Source organism: Empidonax traillii, unplaced genomic scaffold, assembly GCF_003031625.1.
Source record: "Empidonax traillii isolate 1590-97213 ecotype Southwest subspecies unplaced genomic scaffold, ASM303162v1 scaffold41:size1892772, whole genome shotgun sequence".
Lineage (NCBI taxonomy): Eukaryota > Metazoa > Chordata > Aves > Passeriformes > Tyrannidae > Empidonax > Empidonax traillii.
The window spans coordinates 223,321-243,197 of NW_020955234.1; positions in this window are offsets into that span (position 1 = coordinate 223,321).

Below are 19,877 nucleotides of genomic sequence, written 5' to 3' on the forward strand. Positions count from 1 at the left end.
TTTAAAAATGCAGAAATAATGCGTTTCTAAGGCAAGTGAAACTGCGGCTACACCCATCAGGTGAAAAATGCTGCTTTTCTTACCTTCTTTTTAAAAAAGCCTGTGTAGTAGAATACACCACATCTTTTGATTTTGTCAGATTTTAGCAGCTTTTTTATGAGCAACCAGTTAAATTTCCATATGCTCTGCTTACGTTCTGTCTGATTTCCTGGAGAGGTTTTAAAAATGGTGTGTGTGTGTATGTATGTGTGTGTACATATACACGTAATGTAATCTCTCATAATGTAAAGTAATACATTGACTTCTAAATTCAGCTGAGTTTATAGACCTGTTTCTACTCTCACTTACACCTGTTTATACTTGTGGAAGGCTGCTTATATGGATAGGATTGCTACTGATTTACAGTGGTGGAAGCAGGAAGCAGATTAGGTCCTTTATCTTCCCCTCAGGATCCTGAGAGATGGCAAATACGGAGTGGAAAAGGGCAGCATTTCTCAAGTGCAGACTGGAGGACAGGACCTCGGCTGGTGCAAGGAGCTGTTTTTGGATTTATTTGGGTATTAACTGATTCATATTTACCAGAAAGGCTAAGCAGGTGTTGACTTGTCTTCCCCGGCCTGATGTGTCACGCTGGGTGTGTTTTCTGAGGTGAGCACATCTGTGCAATGTCCTATCCAGATCAGAATTGTGTCCTTCCCGGTGGGTGGGAAAACATGATCAAGGGCTACAGCTTTGCCCAGCAAAAGTAGGTGTTCTTCTGTTAATGGAATGATGTTGCTTTTCACCAGCAAAGGATGGTAGCCCCAAGTACCTCCTTTTTTAAATTACTTTATCTGGGAAGCTCATTTATACCACTGTAAATCTTGGATAGCCTGACTGATTCCTGTGGATTTACACTGTAAAAAAATAATAAGGCATTAGTAAAGACATATTTTAAGGGCTTCCTTAGGCCTCAAGTTTGATTCTGTTTTTTAATAAATCAGGGTTGACTGTAATGAACTCACCAGTATTATGTGGTTGTGAAATCCTGATGGGGACAACAGACCCTCTGCTCTGTTTTACATTCCTTGAGCAAAACTTCTGGTGATTCACCCCTCCTGCCCCAGTTTCTCCACTGAATTCAGGAGTAGTGCAAAGTCAAGTCCTTTAGCTTCAGTCACAGCCCACTGATCCACATAGTGCATATTGGTCATTCTTTTTTACTCTCTGGAATTTCAACAGAATGAGTCTCTTTGAAGATTTTTGCTCCCGAATCAACCTATTGGTATAACATTACACTGGCCAAGTCCCAAGATGAATTCAGTGTTTCTGTCTTGGAGTGTGAGTGCGAAATACTCAGCTCCCAGAAGAAACCCTATAAAGAATGAATCTGGTTGCCAAACCCTTTAGCTCCTTTTTTAATCATTGTTTTCCTTTTTGTTGTTGTTTTTTTTTGTTTGTTTGTTTGTTTGTTTTGTTTTTCTCTTTTCCTTATTTTTTTTTTAGAGGGAAAACAGATTCTTATGCATAACTACTGAGGAAAAAAAGGATTTTTATCCTTTCTCCTCTTCCTTTTTCTTCATAAGCGATTTGCCTAGACCTCTCCTGCTTCCTATAACACTCCTGTGTAATACTGTAAAGGGCATCGGTGTAACAATTAAGATGGATTTCAGGAGAGGGACATAATGTCCTAAGCAACCATGTTGTCCAGAGTTCATTGGAGTTGTGTAGTCCTGTTAAAAAATCCTGTCAACATCCTTAACTAGTAAGGTTTGTTGGCTCCAAAAATGTTGTTCCAGAATTGTATTCCTATATTTAAGCTGTTGATTTAATAATGTCTTTCTTATTTCGAGTCAAAAATGTGCCCATGAGCAACTTAAAAGCCATTTGTTCATGTGTTGAAGTACTTCTTTAGTTTAAATAGAAACCCCAGTTTTGCTCCAATTGAATCGAATTTTCCCTTGTTTCGATCCACTGCAGTCTCTGTTAATCCTGGGTTTGGTTTGTGATGGAGGGACTAGGACTAAAACTGGTAGAAACTGGTCTGTGGGTGCTGAAAATGCCATATTAGGACATCTCCAGTCCAAGCAAAATTCCCAGTGACTTTGGCTTGGGTTTTGCCATCATATATTTCAAAATCCTTTCGCCTAGTGAAAGAAGTCATGGGAATTTTCAATCTCAGTAGAAAGGCTGAGTAAGAAGAAGGAAACTTGAGTGAACACTGGATTGGGCCCATCTTCGTGAGTGATTGGACGAAAGAGGGAAATTAAAGAGCAAAATTTTTCTTGAATGAGGCAAATTGCCAAAGGGTAATAGCAGTTTGCCGTCTCATGAATGTTACAAAGTGACACTTTGCAATGTTTTATCTACAGGTGCAGAGACCTAACCCTTCCAAACCCCCCAAGCCCTTCTGGAAAAACAGCAAACAACCCTCCTGGCCTTGGATTCCAGCCAGTGGCAGAGAAAACAGAATTGGGAAAAGAAAATATTAACTCTTTTCACTCCATTTCCCTGAAAGGGCAGGTAAGCTCAGTTCTGCCCTGTGAGGGTAAGTCCCTCCAGCTCCATGGTGCCCCAGCAGCAGCCTCAGTACACAGAGCACAGGTTGTTTTTTGTTTTCCACAGTCCCCATGAGGCCATTGTTACTATTGTTGTCTACTATAGACAGACATGGAAAATTTTTTGAATTTTATTAAATTAAATCCATTAAGGAAAGATTGGCAGCAACAGTTGAATTGATATAATTTTGATTATAAGTTTATTATGCCTTGACGATGGATGAGTCAAGGAAACAGACATTTTTCATGACAGCATCAGGTTAACTTGCTGGTTGTAGTGAAAATATAATTTTGCAGCTGTCTTCAGTGTTTATGGCAGTGAGACCTTTCAGTTTAAAGCCCTAAGTGCTGCTCATATCACTGCTGGCTGAAGGAGCATTATATTGAATTTTGCCAGCTACAGATGTGGGCCTTTATGTGTGGGGCCATGTTGCAGATGGAACAATGCTGAATGGCAAAGTTATGCTTTTCAGCAGCATTTTAGCCAAGTTTTAGCTGAAAAGATAAAGCACCATCAACTTAAAAACAGTGCCTTAAGAAGCCTGAACCTTTTGGCCTTAGAGGATGGAACACCTCCCTGCATGGATCTGTTCTACAATGTAATGGAGCAGTTGTTTGAAGGGTGAGAGGAAATGATTTAGATGATCCCCCATGTGAGGGGAGGGAAAATGTTGATTCATGTCAGAGGTGGTGTTTTTGCTGTGGTGACTTTACTGATGTTATGATTTTAGGGGAACTATTTTAAACTTTGGCTGTAGTGATAGATGTTGATCACTTTAATCCAGACCTTAGTGTTGTCCATGTAAGTGTAGCCAAGACACGGCTTTTACTTGTGACACATCTCACTGTGTTTTTTAATGTCTATGTAATCAGTGTGTGTTAGAGACTTCTCCCCTTCCCTTTGTACAAGTATGAAGCACTTTCTTTTTGAGAGAATGAGAGCTGTTTGACCTTGCTTCAGCTTTGTGCAAGGACTGTCAAAACGTGTCAGAAGAGAAGGTAATGCTCGTATGCTGCTAGACCACCTAGAGTTGCCTTCTGGCTGCTCTTGCTTCTCCTGTGCTGTGCTTCATCCCTCACCTGTCCTTTCGTACTGCCTATGGATATTGTTTCGTTGTCTGAGGGTATATCCTCTCACCAGCAGTCACCAGACTGTCAGCATACTCCTCTGTAAAACTGAAAGCTGTAAAGAAGTCCTTTGTGGCCCTCCTGGTCCTGACATTTTGTTTCCACTCTTCAGATGCATCCTACTGTGTTGGGCTCTTGATTGTGATTTAAATATCGGCAGGAACCCATTTTCTGTTGGCTTTGGTTGGTGAGTATGGAAAACCATCTTGCTCCTACGAGTGGCATTTTTGGGCTCCTGAGGGTGGGGATAGATGGTCACCAGAGCTGGGTCTTGAAAGAGAGTACTATGTTGTCCTAGATTTGAAGGAGGGTAAAGCTTATTTTCTATGCAAATAACAGAATAGTTAACTTAATTTTTAATTTAATTAGATACCAAAAGTGGCAGCTTTTTACTGCCATTCACAGAAGGGGTAGGATTGCTAGATCAAGTAATTTCTATCCACATGTTGTTTTGTCTGCATGTCATAAGAGAAAACTCGGCACATGTGGTTAGATGCAAGATTTGTCATTATTAATTTATACTGCTCCCCCTTTTCCTTCTGTTTCCCTTTGTTCTTATTAAGAAACACAAGCCCATGATCCTAACAAGAAAATCTTGCTGATGTTTTTAGGGATGAAGGGCAACAATCCCCTTCTTTAGGGGTCACTAGAGATGACGTGAGGAGATTTTTCCAGAGCTCCTCAATGACTCCTGTGTAAAGGCAGGACCCCATTGCAGAGCAAGTAGTCACAGTTTCACTGTTTCACTAATTGCAGACAAAGAGTTGTTGAGCTTCTCCAGATGATTCTTCAGATTCAGCCAATTGTTCTTTTTCTGTAAAGACTTACCATTTTACAAGGGCTTCCTTTCCCAGATTATTTCTTAAAGTTCGCAAAAAGATGTAATATTAACAAGAACATTAAAAATAATAAAGTAAAAAACTCAAGAAATACAAAGGAATGGAATGCATAACCCCTCCTTTTCCTCAGTATTTACCCTGGAGCGTTCCCCTCGGAGATCATCCTATAATGTCAGCTCTGTTTACTCCTTGAGTAAATGTCTGGTGTCACTTTAATAAATCAGATGAACTCTGCTCAGAGAGATATGAAGCCTGTCATTTGATCATTAAGATTATTTACTATAGGGTATGTAGCTGAAATACAATAGTAATACAGACACACAATCTTAAACTCCTAAACAGAGCAAAATTAATGGATGAAGGCTGCCATGGTATGTTTTAAGGTAAAAGGATGTTGACATAAATCAATCAATACCTAGTTTAGATCCTTGTGGTGTTGTTTGATTCCGAACCCTCTGAGCCAATCCAAAATAGTACAGCCTGTTTTAAGTAAATCCGCACAATACTTAGGACTAATTTTTATGGGCCATCTGTACATGACAGGCTGCTTTCAGATATTTTTTCCAAACGCTATGAGATGTAACTTCCAGCTCGCACAGCAGTGTAGGCAGTATGAGTCTTAGGTGTGGGCGTGTTTACAACAGCAAAGCTGTGCTTTTACCCATGGAGTTTGCTTTCCTTGGGGAATAACAGCATGATGTTGCCACATTATCACCTGCATTTCTTTGTTTCTCTACATGGATGGCTTAACGTTTCGTCAAATTCATTTGCGCCTTCACAATTAAAGTGCTCACGAGAGAAGTATGTCCATGATTGGCCACAGAGGTTGTAGTTAGGGAATATTAAAAGTTTGGTTGGTTGTTGTGTTCGAGATGCAAAAAGTTCTTCATCACACTTGTGAATGTTGCCAGCATGATTCCTTGAGAAGCCAAGAAACACCGACAGAGACCTGGCAGCTCTAGGACTTTGCAGTTCACGCAGCTTAATCCTGATGGAATCCCCCTGTGGCTGAGCAAGGCCCAGAGCAAGAGGAAGGCTCTGATATCTAAATGTGTAATGAGATGGCATAGAGGGCCAGCCCTCATTCTGAGGGAGGATCTACAGGTGTTTTCTGACAGTATCTTGTATAAGCTGTGATATGGTGTGCATCCTAACATTGTTCAGGGAGGACAGTTTAACTGTGAAGGGCTGTGGTGTGCCTGATAACTTCTTCAGGATGAGCTTGAGTGGAGATTTATGGACTAGTGTGTCCAATTTAAGAGCTAGACTCTTGGCTCTTGCTCTAGATAGGCTCTGCCTCCAGCCAGGCAAAAGAAGGCCCAGCCTGTTTATTAAAAGTGTCCCTCTCCCCAGCCAGTAATACCTTATGACTTTCACTATGTGATCCTCAGGTCCTCCAAAACAGCCTGGAGAAGTACGTGTACAACTGGGGTGGGTGAATCCTGTCTTGCTCCCTAGATTTTTTGTGAGGTCACTGGCGTGCAGCTAATGTTCTCAGGAACTGAATTTCACTGAGGATCTGCTGCCTGCAGAACCTTGCACACTTGTGGGATCCACTTGCAGGCCCCGGAACAAGCTGTATTAAGTTTCACAAGTCTTGTTCAAAGTTTTGAGCCCTGGTGTAACGGAGGTGCTAAAGAAGTGCTTAGTTTTATACAGATGAGTAATCCCCACCTCTCCTTCCACGAGAGCAGTGAGAAGAGCTGTTACTCAGGGCAGCAGAAGTCACAGTGAACAAAACACTGACGTGTGTTCCACAAAGAGCTGTTTTGTAAGCCCTTCTCTACCAGCACCACAAACTGGCGTCCTCATATACCTGTAATATGCATCATTCAAATGGGGTTTGGTTGTAACTAAGCTAAGGCAGAGTGGGGAGAAAAGAATCCTATTTGGAAAGAAAGCACCTGAGGTGTTATATCCTACGTTCTTCTGTTGACATTTTCCTGTTTGCAAAACCTCACAGTTTGATTTGTTGATCCCATGAAATCATCAAGGGACTGAAATAAAATACCTGGAAAGATTGTTTGACATGAAAGCAGATTGTGTGAAATGTGCTGGACCACTCTGCTAGTCACTTGAAACAGTAAAAAATTAAATAAATACAAGAGAGAAAGAGTGGTGGGGAAATGACACAGCCTGCAGTGGGAAATACCATTCTAAATTTGTGTGGCCCGGGATCTCTAATGATAGGCTTTTATCCCATTACATCTAATTGACATAGAACTTTATCATTAACAAATTGAGAAGTATTTACTCCCTGAAATATTTGGGACATTATGGTGACTTTCTTTTCATGATAGACTGTTGAAAGGACTATTATGGCCTGGCTCACATGTAACCTGGGAAAATGATCCAGCAATCTTCAAAGTTAATGAAATGTCATTTGTCATAGGCTTTGCAGGTGTGACTGTTTCTGTGTTATAATACATGATGGAGTAAGTGGCTGGATTGCGGGCCTGTTGCCAAGCATAATGCACATTCTGTGAGTGTCACTGGTGCAGCATTGCATAAATCCTACTAAGGCTTGAAATGCATGATCCTTCTCTTTTAAGGTCAAGCAAGACTACTCCACAACTTAATTTAGCCCTGCTGTCTCTGCAGTCAAAATGGTAACGTTCAACATTGGCTTTTCAGTGTCCTCCTTTGAAGGGTTAATTTTGGAGTGCTTGATTTTTTTTTAATTTTATTTTATTTTTTAATTCTTGTTCCCTCCCCTTCCCCCCGCTCCCAAGAAAGGAATGAACTGGCTGTAGAAGAGTGTTTCCTGAGTAAGAAATGTTTTGGTTCACTCCCAGGCCTTTGCACTGTGTCAGAGCAGAAAGGATGGCATTTATTCTAGCTGGGGATAGGAAAAATTCCCAGATGGCCAAGAGTAGCTGTATCAGGACTATTACTGGGATACTGCAAAGGCTGAGACATAAAAGCTGCTGAAGTAACTTGCATACAGCAACATGCCATTTGCCAGGGCCCTAATTACAACAAATAGTGGCATGTTCCTTTTCAGTGCCAGATGTTTAGCTGGGGTAAATCACTGACTGTAAATATTGGAGAGATGCAAAAGGGAAAAAAAAATATCCAACCCCCTTCAGTTTGTCTTGGGAAAGATTTAGGTTGTTATTTCTTGAAAATTATGTTCTCACATGGTAACTGTTTGGATTTGTTATCTGTACTTGCTCTCTCTGATGGAGCAATGAAGCAGAACAATGGAGAAGGGGTAGGGCTGATACTCTTGTGCACCATGTTCTGAATTGCTTAGTCAATTATGCCCAAGCCTTAAAATCTTCCAAGCTTGAAGTGCCTAACACACTTGCTTAAACATCCAATTTGAGATACCTGGAACAATCCAGTTCATAGAGAAACCTGGAAATGCTCTTTATGCTTTTGGTTATTTCTGCTACTGTGCATTTACGTCCCTGTGTATGATGTTGACTCCTCACAAATCTTGCTTTAATGACCTTTTTTGAAGGAACAAGCTAGAGCACAGGTCTTCCTTTACCTTGCAGGGAGACAAGTGAAAACCTCTTCCCCTCCATTTTTTTTTTTTTTTTTGCTTTCTAGTCCTATTTGCCTATTCTTTAAGAATCTTAGGCTGGAATAAAAGTGAAAAAGTTACAAAATATGTCCCCTGTGCCCCCTCACCTTCCTCCATCATTGGTGCTGAGATCAAATTTCAAAAGAATTCTAGAAGCATATTGAATTTCAGGTTTTGTTTTCCCATAGCAGTGATTCTGGCCAAAAAGCTTTTTAATCAAAAGAACCAACTGTAACCTTGTTAATAACTAAGAAAACAATGGCCAAAGGGAAAAGACCTGCCAAAAGCTACAAGTCATTTTTGTTGGCAGAATAATTGGTAGATCGTTATTTTGGTTGAAAACAATGTGATTTGTATTTCTAATTTTGTAAAATTACTTAATTAATAACACATGGGCAGCAATGTTGATTGCAGAGGGTCCCTTGACAGAGGACACTTTTAAAGCAATGTTATGGGGGCAAAGGTAGGATTATGCAATAGCTGAGCAAATAAGGCCATGACTGGTGTTCAACAGATGATTCTGCCCGTCTTGGGAAGGCATAAATTGTTATGGTACCCTTGACATTGAAACACAAGTCATTGTTAAGAGGGCAGCAGGATATATCCATGAGCATGGGATCATCAGTAGATGCAAACTGGGTTAATTCCACCTGGGATGACAAGTAGCTTGTTAGAGAAGGATGCTACTGCATTGCTGTGCATGGGAACAGGTGAGAAAGTACTTGGAGGGGAACTGTATATACCCACAGGAAAAAAGTCTAGGAAAGGATGCTAGTTCTGCAGGAGCTGTGATGTTCATGTTGTGCAAATATTTAGGTGGCTTAGGCTTTAGTATTTGTGTGTGTGTGTGTGTGTGTGGGCAGAGAATGTGGGAGCACAAGGGGAGGAGGAAAGCGTCGAGTTACAGCACTTGTCTGTAAGAAACCCATGATTCACAAGAAAAAAAAAAAGCAGATTCTTTTTTAGAGGTCTAAAATGGCAACTCTTAAAATTGTCCCTGCTGCTTCTCGGTGGGTACCTTTCTTGCACTGGTTACTGGCTGCCTTGGGACTGAATGTACAGCTCAACTTTCCTCTTACTTGTTGTTCCTTCTGTGCAATCTGCCTCCGTGCCTTTGCCTGAGCAAACCAGCTCCCAGTGAGTGTGGGAGGGAAAGGGTGGGAGGGAAGGAAGCAGGGATACTGTAGTTTTACTTCTGCTGAAACCTTAAAACTTGCTGTGATTATCCAGAACACTGTGGCTCTTGGGATGCCTACGAGTGCTTGTCTGCGATGTTATGCACAGTACTTGATTAACTATTGTCTCTCACTGATGAAGGAGGTTGTTCTGTCCATGATTCGGCTCCTCTTCACATCCCCTTTTCTGTAAACCTCTTCTTTTTTCATTATAGGATCATAATTATTTCCTTTTTGTAGAGTGCATAGCCTAACACCTATGTACATTGAGTGCCAGGGCTCGAAACCATAATAAGCCAAATGCTCACCTTAGAAGCCATTATTCCAGTCATTACAACACCGTTCATTCCTCTAGAGGACATTAACATTTGAAAATGTGTCAACTAGAGTATGAAATTTATCATGATCATGAACCACCTGCCAACTCATTAAAATATAACATACTGATTTCCTGTACTCAAGTATTAATCTGATGCTTTACAGCCATATATATTTTTAAGTCATTTTAGTTTCTAGCAAATTGTTTTTGAAGGCCAAAGCAGTGTGTTCTGATGTGGGAGAGATGAAGTAAAGCACCAAGTGTGTGGTCGAAGTGCTGCTTAAAAAGGCTCAATCAGCAATGCAAGTAACAGTAAAAACACTGGAACTGAGGCAAAAAGGAGAGGAAGAGATCCTAAAAACTTTTTTTAGATAGTTAAGGAGTAGTTTTAAAGCATTCATTCTCTTACTTTAAGAAAAAATATATTGGAAGATTAACTATTCTGCAAGAATGGAAGTGGGTTAAAGCTGGAAAGAGTTTCAGAATATCACCTTGCTAAAAGTCTGAAAATTTCTGATAAATTTTCCTCTAAGTGAGGGCTCACACTTCAGCTCAAGGTGTAATATAGCAGTTGGTGGTTCTGCCTATTTTTTTCAGCAAAACATTCCTTGTAATGGTAATAATTCTGACATTGGAGTGAAAAGCTTTTTCAGGATGTGAAGAAATGCCATATGTGAAAATGGCTAAAGCATGCAACAACTTTTACTGGCAAAGTTAGACCCCCTGAAGATATCTTATAATGTTTTTGTTAATACCCAAAGATCCACTCAACAGATGATGTTGCAAAATTATGCCTTTTAGGCTGTTTTAGATATTAAAATGTGCTCTGCAATGTTACAAGGCTGAGAGAAAGTGTTCCTCAGTTTGAAGTCGTAATTTACATCTCAGCTGAATCCTCTTCCCCTCCTTACCTTGCAGTTTCCAAACTAATTTTGCTACTTGATTTGCCACACTTCTCAATGTGCCAAAGGCCTTGATATGAAAGAAACATTTGCAGAGAGGCATATTAAATCCCGAGTGGTTAATTATTTGCAGTAATTGTGATCTCAGCTCTATGCTTTGCTTTCTCATTACAGTAATTTCTGGTTTAAAAAAAAAAAAAAAGAATTAAGAAATATGAACAAAACTGGGGTGAAAGTGAATATTTGGTCTTGCCTTCAGAAGGTCTGCTCTAAGGAGTTAAAATAAGTCTTAGGCAGACAGCTTCAAACTGATGCTTAAAGAGCTGAATGACCTCAGGCTGGTGCTTTACTGTTGACTTCTGCTCAAATCCGTGGTTTTCTCCAGAACACTTTTTTAATTCTTCAGGAAGAGAGATTGAGGGAATAATTAATGCAAACAGACAGACAGAGCTATGCAGAAGAGTTAATGAAAAGGCAGTGGCAGGAAGAAGGGGGAGAGGGGAAAAGAATTCACTGCGTGAAAAGGCAAAACCTTAAAACCTCTTCCTAGAAAAAAAAAAAAAGAGATCACGATTCGGAATAGCTTCATAAACAGAACCTTGCAATAAAAGCTTAATTTATAAAGGCTGACTAGATGCTGTATGTGTGTTACAGATGTGAGGACATGGTTACAAGCCCCTGAGTCGAAGGGGTGAGCCTCGCCTTGCCTCGGTGGGGCTGGTAGGTGGGAGCCACCTTTACCACAACTGCTGCAAGTGCTCCGTGTGGTCCAGCTGGTGGCCCGCAGGCCAGCTCCAGGCTTCTGCTCTGATCCATCCAACCCACCAGCCTCTCCTCTGGAGGAGATGGGGAACAGCTGTCTTGAGCTAGGATGGAACACTCTAGCAGCTGAACCAGTCCCCCAACCCAAAAGCTGCTGCTGTTGACAGGAGCAGGGTGGGTGTGTTTTGGGGGGGCAGATGGGGGATAAGTTGCTACCGAGGGACAGATGTCCAGGGGATTTTACCCAGCACTTTGGGCTCCATCGTGTCAGTGCCAGTGGCAGTGCCTCGTTGCTCGTGGTGTGTGGAAGGCCTCGAGGCAGCTCCTTCTGTGGTGGGGGAGGGAGATGGCTGGCCACTGCTGGGGAGGGAGAGGCAGGATGCAACCCATGGTGAGGAAGGCGAGAGGGGAAATTATAAACCCAAATCCATCCCCCACAGCTGCTGAGGTTAGACCACCCTGTACTGTCTACAATGGCAGGGTTCAGAAACGAGTGTGTGTGTGTGCCCAGCAGGCATCCATTAGAGTTGCTGTGGCCTCGTGCTCTCTGAGAAAGAGTAGGTCTGGCAGACAGGACCGTGATGTTCTTGTCCTCAGACTAAGTGTCCTGGCTGCCTCTTACATGAGAGGAACATGTGCTACCCACAGTGGTTCTAGAAGCTCTTGGCCCTCCTTGTGCCAGCTTGTACCCCACTGAATTCCAGCAAAAAGGCATTTGGAAAATCTCAGGTGGGAAACACGCAGAAATGGGTGGCTCCAGCAAGGAGGTGAGACAAGGAGAAGAAAATCCTGCCTGGCCTTCCTGCCAAGGTGTGTGAGTCAGCTATAATCTGGCCTTGTGTAGGGTGTGTGAGGAAGGACAACGATGTGTTGCCATGAGGATAAACAGCAACCAGAACGCAGGACAGATTTTGAAGTAAAAAGTCTGAAGTAAAACAGTGTAACTTTTTTATTCCTTGCTTTGTATGGCCACATTTGGACATACAGGGAACAGAACAGAATAGAAAACCTTTTTTCCTGAGTCTGACTCAGGAATATGCACCTGACAGTGCTGGCAATTTGTGCTTTGTTCAGGGATGTTACTTGCTGTTGGTTTCTTCTTCCTCCAGGGGTGTCACAAGGCCAATGGAGTGATGAAGCCGCAAAATATACAAAATGTGACTCATATCTGCTTCAGGATGTGTTTATATTATTATCGAGTCATTTTGTGTGGTTAATTATCATATGTGAGCTCATTCTCTGCTCTTCACCGAACACACCAGTTTTGCAGCCTGCCACCCATCAGTTTTATAGCAGGTAAGACATGACTGCTGGATTCCAGACTCCTTGAAGGCTCCATCTACCCCAGTAGCAGTGAAAGGATGAGGTGGTCATACATGATTCTGCTCTCAGCTGTCCTGCTGTGAGCTAGAGCTGATCCCCTGGTGAAGTTACACCTGCAATGTAGGCTGTGCACAGGGCTATGAGGGTCAGATCTCCTGTATCCTATAGGAAGACAGTTTATGAAGGGGTTTCTAGTTTCCCTGCTTTGGAATGGGAGAAGGAATCCTGCTGTTAACGACTGCTGTCTGAGCCCTACTAAATTATAGCTACTTATCTAAGGGCAGCAGGAAGGCTTCGTTCTTGGCTGGTGCAATAACTGGGAACAAATGACTTAAGTTGCCTTAGGAAGGATCACTTACCTTCATGCAAAAGGCCTTCTGCTGGGTTCCAACCCTTTCTGCTCCAAACATTGCTGTAGAACAGAGATTCTGACTTTCTCCTTGCCTGGTGCTAAATGCAGGTCACGAGCAAGGGGGAGTGAAGCTCAGTACTGGGTGTACAACTCCCAGGTGCACAGCATTGCAGTGGAAGGACTGAAGTCACAGACAAAACACCTTGCCCTATTTTTGAGGCTTTTTTGCCCAGCTCTGGGACGGCTTGGGCTATGTAAAATAATAGTGGGTGATGCCTGAAGGTCACAGCACGTGAGGTAATATCAGTGCTGGTATTTCTTGTCTGAGTTTTTGTGGAGTACATTGGTCTGTGGCTACCAGATCCTGTTCTCAGGAGCTAACACGAAGTACTCCGTGTACCACATGCAACTGCATAAACAGGTTTACAGAGAAGCCCTGTAAACACACAGTTGGCAGACATCTGTGTTGATATCACTCACTACTTTGCAGTGCCACCGCTGAGCTCTCCTGGCTCCATCCCAGTTCAGTGAACCCAGTCAAACAGAAGAATCCCACCAAAATGTCTGGAAGGGAGTTTTGACATTATTCTTTCATTGCTGTCTTTTTGGGGTGTGTGGAAAATTTGTTCAGCTCAGAAGAATGGCATAGTGTAATGTGATAGCAAGCCCTGTGAAGGTTATCAGTGATATAATCAAATCTATCTGTGGGACAAAGACCCTCACTGTACAGCTAATTAAAACTTGTTTCTTCTCTGCCTGTTCCTGTTTTGTGGCCATTATTTAGAACTGAGTTGCAAGGCACTGGAGTGGAAAGTCAACCCTCAATATTTTAAGACTAGCTCTGTCCAAAACCTTGTATTGAAAGAAAGCACATGCTATTCTTTTTTTTTCTTGGGATGCATGAATGGCAGATCATGAACCTGTTTGCAGGTAATTTTTCTTTGCCCATGAAATCAGTTATAAGAGGCATTTTAAAAAACCCCAAACAACAAACAACAGAACAAACAACAAAAAAAAATGCCAAAAGCAATGAACCAACCAACCACCAAACCAACCAAAAAAACACCACTAAAACCCCAGAACTTGTCCATTTTAACTTTCTTCGAGCTGGTCAGATTATTGCAATGGCAATATTTATGCTTTGTCTTGTACCATTATAGAATGTGCAGCTAGATCTCAAATCAATCTCCAGCATTGATTTCTTGCTTATTAGAATGTTATTTTTTTTTCCTCCCTCCCTTAGTGTCAACACAGCTACTTCAAAGAAGGGCCAGGTGTAGAACAGGAAACTGGTGACTTTTGAGGCCAAGCTCTGTGAAGATAATTCTTGTAATGAAGGTAAATCTTTTGATTTCAGTGGCATTATGGAACAGCATATGGGATGCAACCTTGTTCCATGTTTGGTGCAAAGAGGAGATCAACACCTGACACCAGCATGTGAGCAATCCTTCCTGGTATGGCCCTGCTGTGACTTTTGTTCCCAAAAGCAGGGCTCGTGCAGCCCAGTGAGGTGACAGCCAGCCACACAGTCGCTGCTGGGGTAGGATTGGTCTGTGAATGGTACCAGTAATAGCATTTGTACCATGGAAATGCCAGGGGCCTCTTGCCCTGCTATTCTAGGCACGGCACGTATGCAAAAGCAAGAGTCACACGAGGCCCCCCAAGGCATGCAAAGGCTGATGGAGAGTCCTGGGAAAGTGAAGGGCTGCTCAAGGTCACGCAGCAGGTTGGGGTGGCTCAGCTGGGAGTAGAATTTGAAGGGGAAACTGTGCTGCTATGGCAGCTCCCCTGCTGCATTTCTTGAAGCCAGGATTTTCCCTTTAGACCTAGAGGTTGTTCTGCTTATTAAACTGCCTCAGCAAGACAGCTTTGTCATGGGACCTGTTGAGTGGTTTCCCCTTTTCTGCATAAGGAATGGATTGCATGTGTATGGATTGCATCTGCTGATTCCTAGTCTGTACCTCAGTGATGGATTCCCAAGGCCTGTGCTGTGCTGGCCCTCAAAGGTGATGGCACCATTGACTCTCACCTTCTTTACAACATAAATTCAGGGAATGACATAGGCAAATCTCTCCTTCCGAGCTGATAGGAAAGGAGTGTGGGGTATATGTGTTTTCTTTTGCCAGCTGCTGTCAATATTAGAAATTCCAAGTTCTGTTGGCATGATATTTTTGACAAATAGACCCCTGTGTTCTTTACCATTCCCTACTTCCTCTTCCACTGTGTGGTTTCACACCAGCAGCTCTTGAGAGCACCTTTCTGTTGTGTTGCTTCTGGTGTTTTTTCCATGGTTATATGATCTGGGAGGAAGCAGCGGAGACAAAAGGTTGGAATTTGAGAGCTTTCTCTTGACTCACTTAAAGCCAGAAGAGATTGAATAGGACCACAGACTATGCAATATGAGTAGTAATTCCTGTCTGAGGCCTGTGACTTCTGGGATACAGCATTTTAGGCAGACCATTTTAGATACGTTTTTAGGCAGCCATTCAGCTCTATTTCAGTGCCTCCAGGAGCTGGAGAAGTCACTGTGTCCCTATGTACCAGTGTCGGAACTCTAATGGCCTACTTTCCCTTTTTAGAAACGGTCACCCTTCATGTCTCTGAACTTGCCTGGCTTTGGCTCCTGGCCACTAGATCTTGTCATGCCTTTTCCACTAGATTAATGAGACCTTTAGTATAAGAAATATTCCCTTTGTAAGCAGTGATCACATCCTATGATACATTTAATAGAGTCCGGTTCTGTTTTCTTGCCATAAGTCAAAGCCCTTGGCTTAGCTTCCAGAAGTCTGCATCCCCTGCTTTTCAAGGTGGGGGATAGTGACACCCAGGGTCTTGCCTCACTGTTTTCCATCATGTGTTTGTTTTGCAACCTGTTTTATGGCAGGGACATTTTCCTTACGATCACTTTGCAGAATTCCTGGCCCGTGAGATCTTGACCTGGGCTGGGAATTTGACGCAGTTACTGAGATACAAGTAACACGTTCATAATAAATATGTTCTAACTCAGAGCTTGCCGTGTTCCCCTCAAGTTTTTATACTCCTTCAGTTAAGAAAATAGCACATTCCCACAGTGCTACTCAACTTGAATTAAAAAATCATAATGTAAATCATACTTTTATGAATAATTTAATGTCTAGGAAATGCATTAGGGAAATCCCTTCAGATAAGGTTCCAAATTTGCAATAGTAATGATCTGAGAGGAAGGAATTGTTTGCCATGAAGTAAATTATGCATTAGAGGAGCCTTTTAATATTCTTATTTAACACCTAATATTGATATATTCATTGATCTGCAGAAGCTGCAGGACTATAATATGCAAACAATTTAGAACTAAAATTAAATCGAATAATATGTACAAGCCCCAGGATTTGTGACAAAATGTATGTGTATATATAGTCTTCAATTTCCTGGTGTCTCCATTCTGCAGTGACCAATGCTATTTTAAGAACAAAAGAAACTTCTCTGGGTGTAGAGATTACAGTAAACAGAGTCATTTGGCTGTTAGCCTGTGAGAGCTGCAGATGATGCACAGCTTCCATTTGCTCTTTTTAAATAAATCAGTTTATGGTTTGGTCAAGCACACGCAGAAGGGCTTGGAAAGAAGGGCGTCCTTCAACACCTTTTGCATTCTCTGGCTAAATGAGGACTGCTTGGTCAGGATGAAAAGAGAAGCTAGTGGGACCATGCAGGATACAGGCAGCTGGATTTTTATCAGTGTTCAACAGGCAGCAGTTTCCATGGAACTGTTGGCTCTGTATGTTTGCTGTAGGTTTGCAGTGGTATTTTTCAAGCAGGCAAAGGCCAAAGACTTTCTTGCTCAGAAAGCCATTACGAGCTAAAATACTTGGATGATGGAAGTGGTGGAAGTTTTACCCTTCTGCTGAGGTACCTAAACAGGAGCCATCCTCCAGAAAATACTGCCCTTCCTTTCCTGTGGAAGGGGTATGTAGGTGCTTATACCTGCTCTATACAGATGGCAGGTCAGAAAAGGTAAAATCCTTCCCAGTGGTTTGGAGCAACTGCAAAGTGACTCTTCCTGCATGAGCTTGGCCAGAATCTCAGCAGTGATGCCTAACACAGAGGCACAGCATGGTGCTGTGACACAGAGGGTCTCTGTGCTGGCTGTCATCCTGGAAACACCCAGAAGGCAGAGCAGGAAACTCTGCAGAACGCACTGCAGGCCCTTGGGTGGAGAGTCCTGATGCATCCACATTTCCCTGTGGGTCTGGCAGGGAGCAGGCCCCATGACTTTCCACAGGGCAGCACGTGCCAGTGGATGTAGCAAATCCATGCAGGGCACAGCTGCTGCTTCTGTTTGGTTTTTCCAAGAGTACAGATCTCTGGAGCAATGTTGATACCGCTGCAGCACTGGGTCTGCTCTGGGTGGATTTGTGCCATTTTGATGTTTTTTTTTTTTGGCCAAACTACACCCAGTCTTCCTTACCATTCCTTGCCCCAACATTTAGGAGAATGTCTATGGTCATCCATCCCCAGTATCAGACAACTCTTGATGATCCCTCAGCTATGTGGGCTGGCACTTTAATTTTTTTTCTCTTTTGTTGTAAACAGAGGGAAAACAAGACAAGGTGCTGGCCATCTCAAGTTTGTGGGCAGGAGTAATTTGGTTTTGGTTTTAAATATAATGTGGAGGAGAGGATAGGAAGGCAAGCTTTTACTGACTTTTTTTTGGTTTGAGCTGAGAAATCGGAGCACTAATACAATGACTCTCTGGGTCTCATTCCTCTCACAGCTCCCCCAGCATATCCCAGGGAAGTGTGGCAGACTCTGCCTGCATTCTGCTCTGTAATGATTCATGGCAAAAGCTCAAGATATCTCTGTTTTTGGTTCTTGGTTCAAGTGTAGTATTTATGGCTGGGTTTGCTTGTAAAAAGAACTATGCCTTTAAAGGTTATTTTGAGGACTTCTTTTTGAGGCAGAGATATTACAAGAGTATCTTGGAGAGTTTCAGGGCTCTCTTTCAAACTTGGTTTATTGTAAAGCAAACAATAAATGAGTTTGAATCCAGCTAATCCTTTTCAGTTTGTATCTGAATTGAGATCAACAAGCTACCTCAGTGAAATTAAATACAGATCCTTTTCTTGACCCAACTTCTGTTATAAAGGAATCTGATTAAAAAAAAAAAACAAAAAACACAAGTAAAATAAAATCAGGAAGAAAAGGATGTCTTTGTCACAATGTTTGCCCAGAACTCAGGTCCACTTGGGATATTGCTTAATCTCTAAGTTGGAATATTTGTTCACAGTAGACAGTTTAGGTGGAATTTCCTTTCATTTGTCATTTTGTGTTAGTCATTCATGCTGTTTAGAGGTTGCACAGAGTATTGTATTATCCCTAGGGTCCTGTTTTATGAGTTCACTAAAATTAGCTCGGGGAGTTTCCTGGCCAAAAACTAGAGCTGAAAGCCAGGGTCCCTTGAAGGAACACGATAACAAATAGGGAAGGATAACCTTTCATCTGCAGCTTACATTTCTAATCCATGTGATTTTTTTTTTTTTTTTTAATTTTCTTTCCTCAAACTTTCCTGCTCCCTTCCCCTCAGACAACTACGTGAGCCCTGGTTTGAAGTGATCCACGTGAACTACAGACCACAGTTACCCTTCTAGATTTTGGGGTGGGCGGGAGATGGAGGAAGAAAGAGGAAAACAAAACAAAACCCAGCAGTGTTGGAAAGCAGTTTTCCTGCTTAGTTCCGCTGCGATGGCCCAACATACCCTCAATAAACAAGACAAAGAAAAGCTGTTCTTTGTGTATAGGGTAGGTTGGGAGCTTGTCAGTGCAGCAACCCCCACCTCCTCTAGTTTTGAATTCTTTACCCAGTGGATAAACGCTGAGAGCAAAGCAGGTGATCATCCCAAGGATGGGATCAAGTCCTTGTAGCTGCTTGCATAGTTCTGAGTGAATTTCTGTTTACCTCTTTTTAATGATTCAGTGAGTCAGAGAAAGATGGTTGATGTAGTGACAGAGATATCACGTAGGAGAAATGGTTGAGGTCATCAGACCTGTTGGGGAAGGACTAGTATGTTGCTAGGTGGGTTGGCTGTATAAGGCATAATGGGAAAATTAGTGACACAAGAACATCATTTAAGTCTTGAGCGATCACTGTGTTGAGAAGTTTCAGTTTTCAGGCTTATATTTTGCAGGTCACTTGTAGACTGAGCATCCTAGAGAATCAGGGCTGAGAGGTCAGTCGTGGACTGGCTGTAGTATGTGAAGCCAATGTTCCTGTTAGCTTGTTGGGTTTGTTTTCTAATTCACTGAAATTTAAACCTGGTAGGTTGTATTTGTTTAGTTTTGCCTGCATGCCTGCCTTCTTCAACAACATGAAAACTCTTTCTCGCAGAGAATATTATTACAGAAGAGACTTTTTGTATGGGAAACTTTCTCCTATCTTTTAGTGTGAGGGCTGATTACCGAATTTAAAAATGAAGGTGGAGTTTTGTACGGGTGGTGAGATGAATCACTGTATGCGAGAGAGGCTAAAAGGTACCAAGGGATTTTGGAGCATCAGCAGCAAAGAAAGTTCCTGAACTTCTTTCTTCTTATTATTAGAATTTCTGACTTTGTAATTTGATTCTTCTGGCCCCCAGAGGACTCCAGGCTGTGGAGAGATTTGTTCTCAGAAGCAGAAGATGGTGGTGGAAGTGATGAGTACTTTCACCAGTGTCTGAGTGATTCATGTGAGCTGTTAGCTGGGTAGCTTTTGCCTTGGAGATGATAATGTGTCCTCACAGAAGAGGGATTAAAACTCTTCATTGTCGTATTAATACATCAAATAGGATGGATTTTGTTTTGCAGTATTTCTTTTCAGACTGTCTTTTAAGAACAAAACAAGAATTTCCTGAGTTTAGAGTATTTTTTGTCTGAAAAACATGATTTTTTTTTTTTACTGTATTTAGTTTTGCTTCTTGAATGTTTCTTTGCAGGCATTTGCTGTCTTGCAATATCTTCCCGGTAGATAATTAAGCTTTGTAGTGTGGGAATGAAATC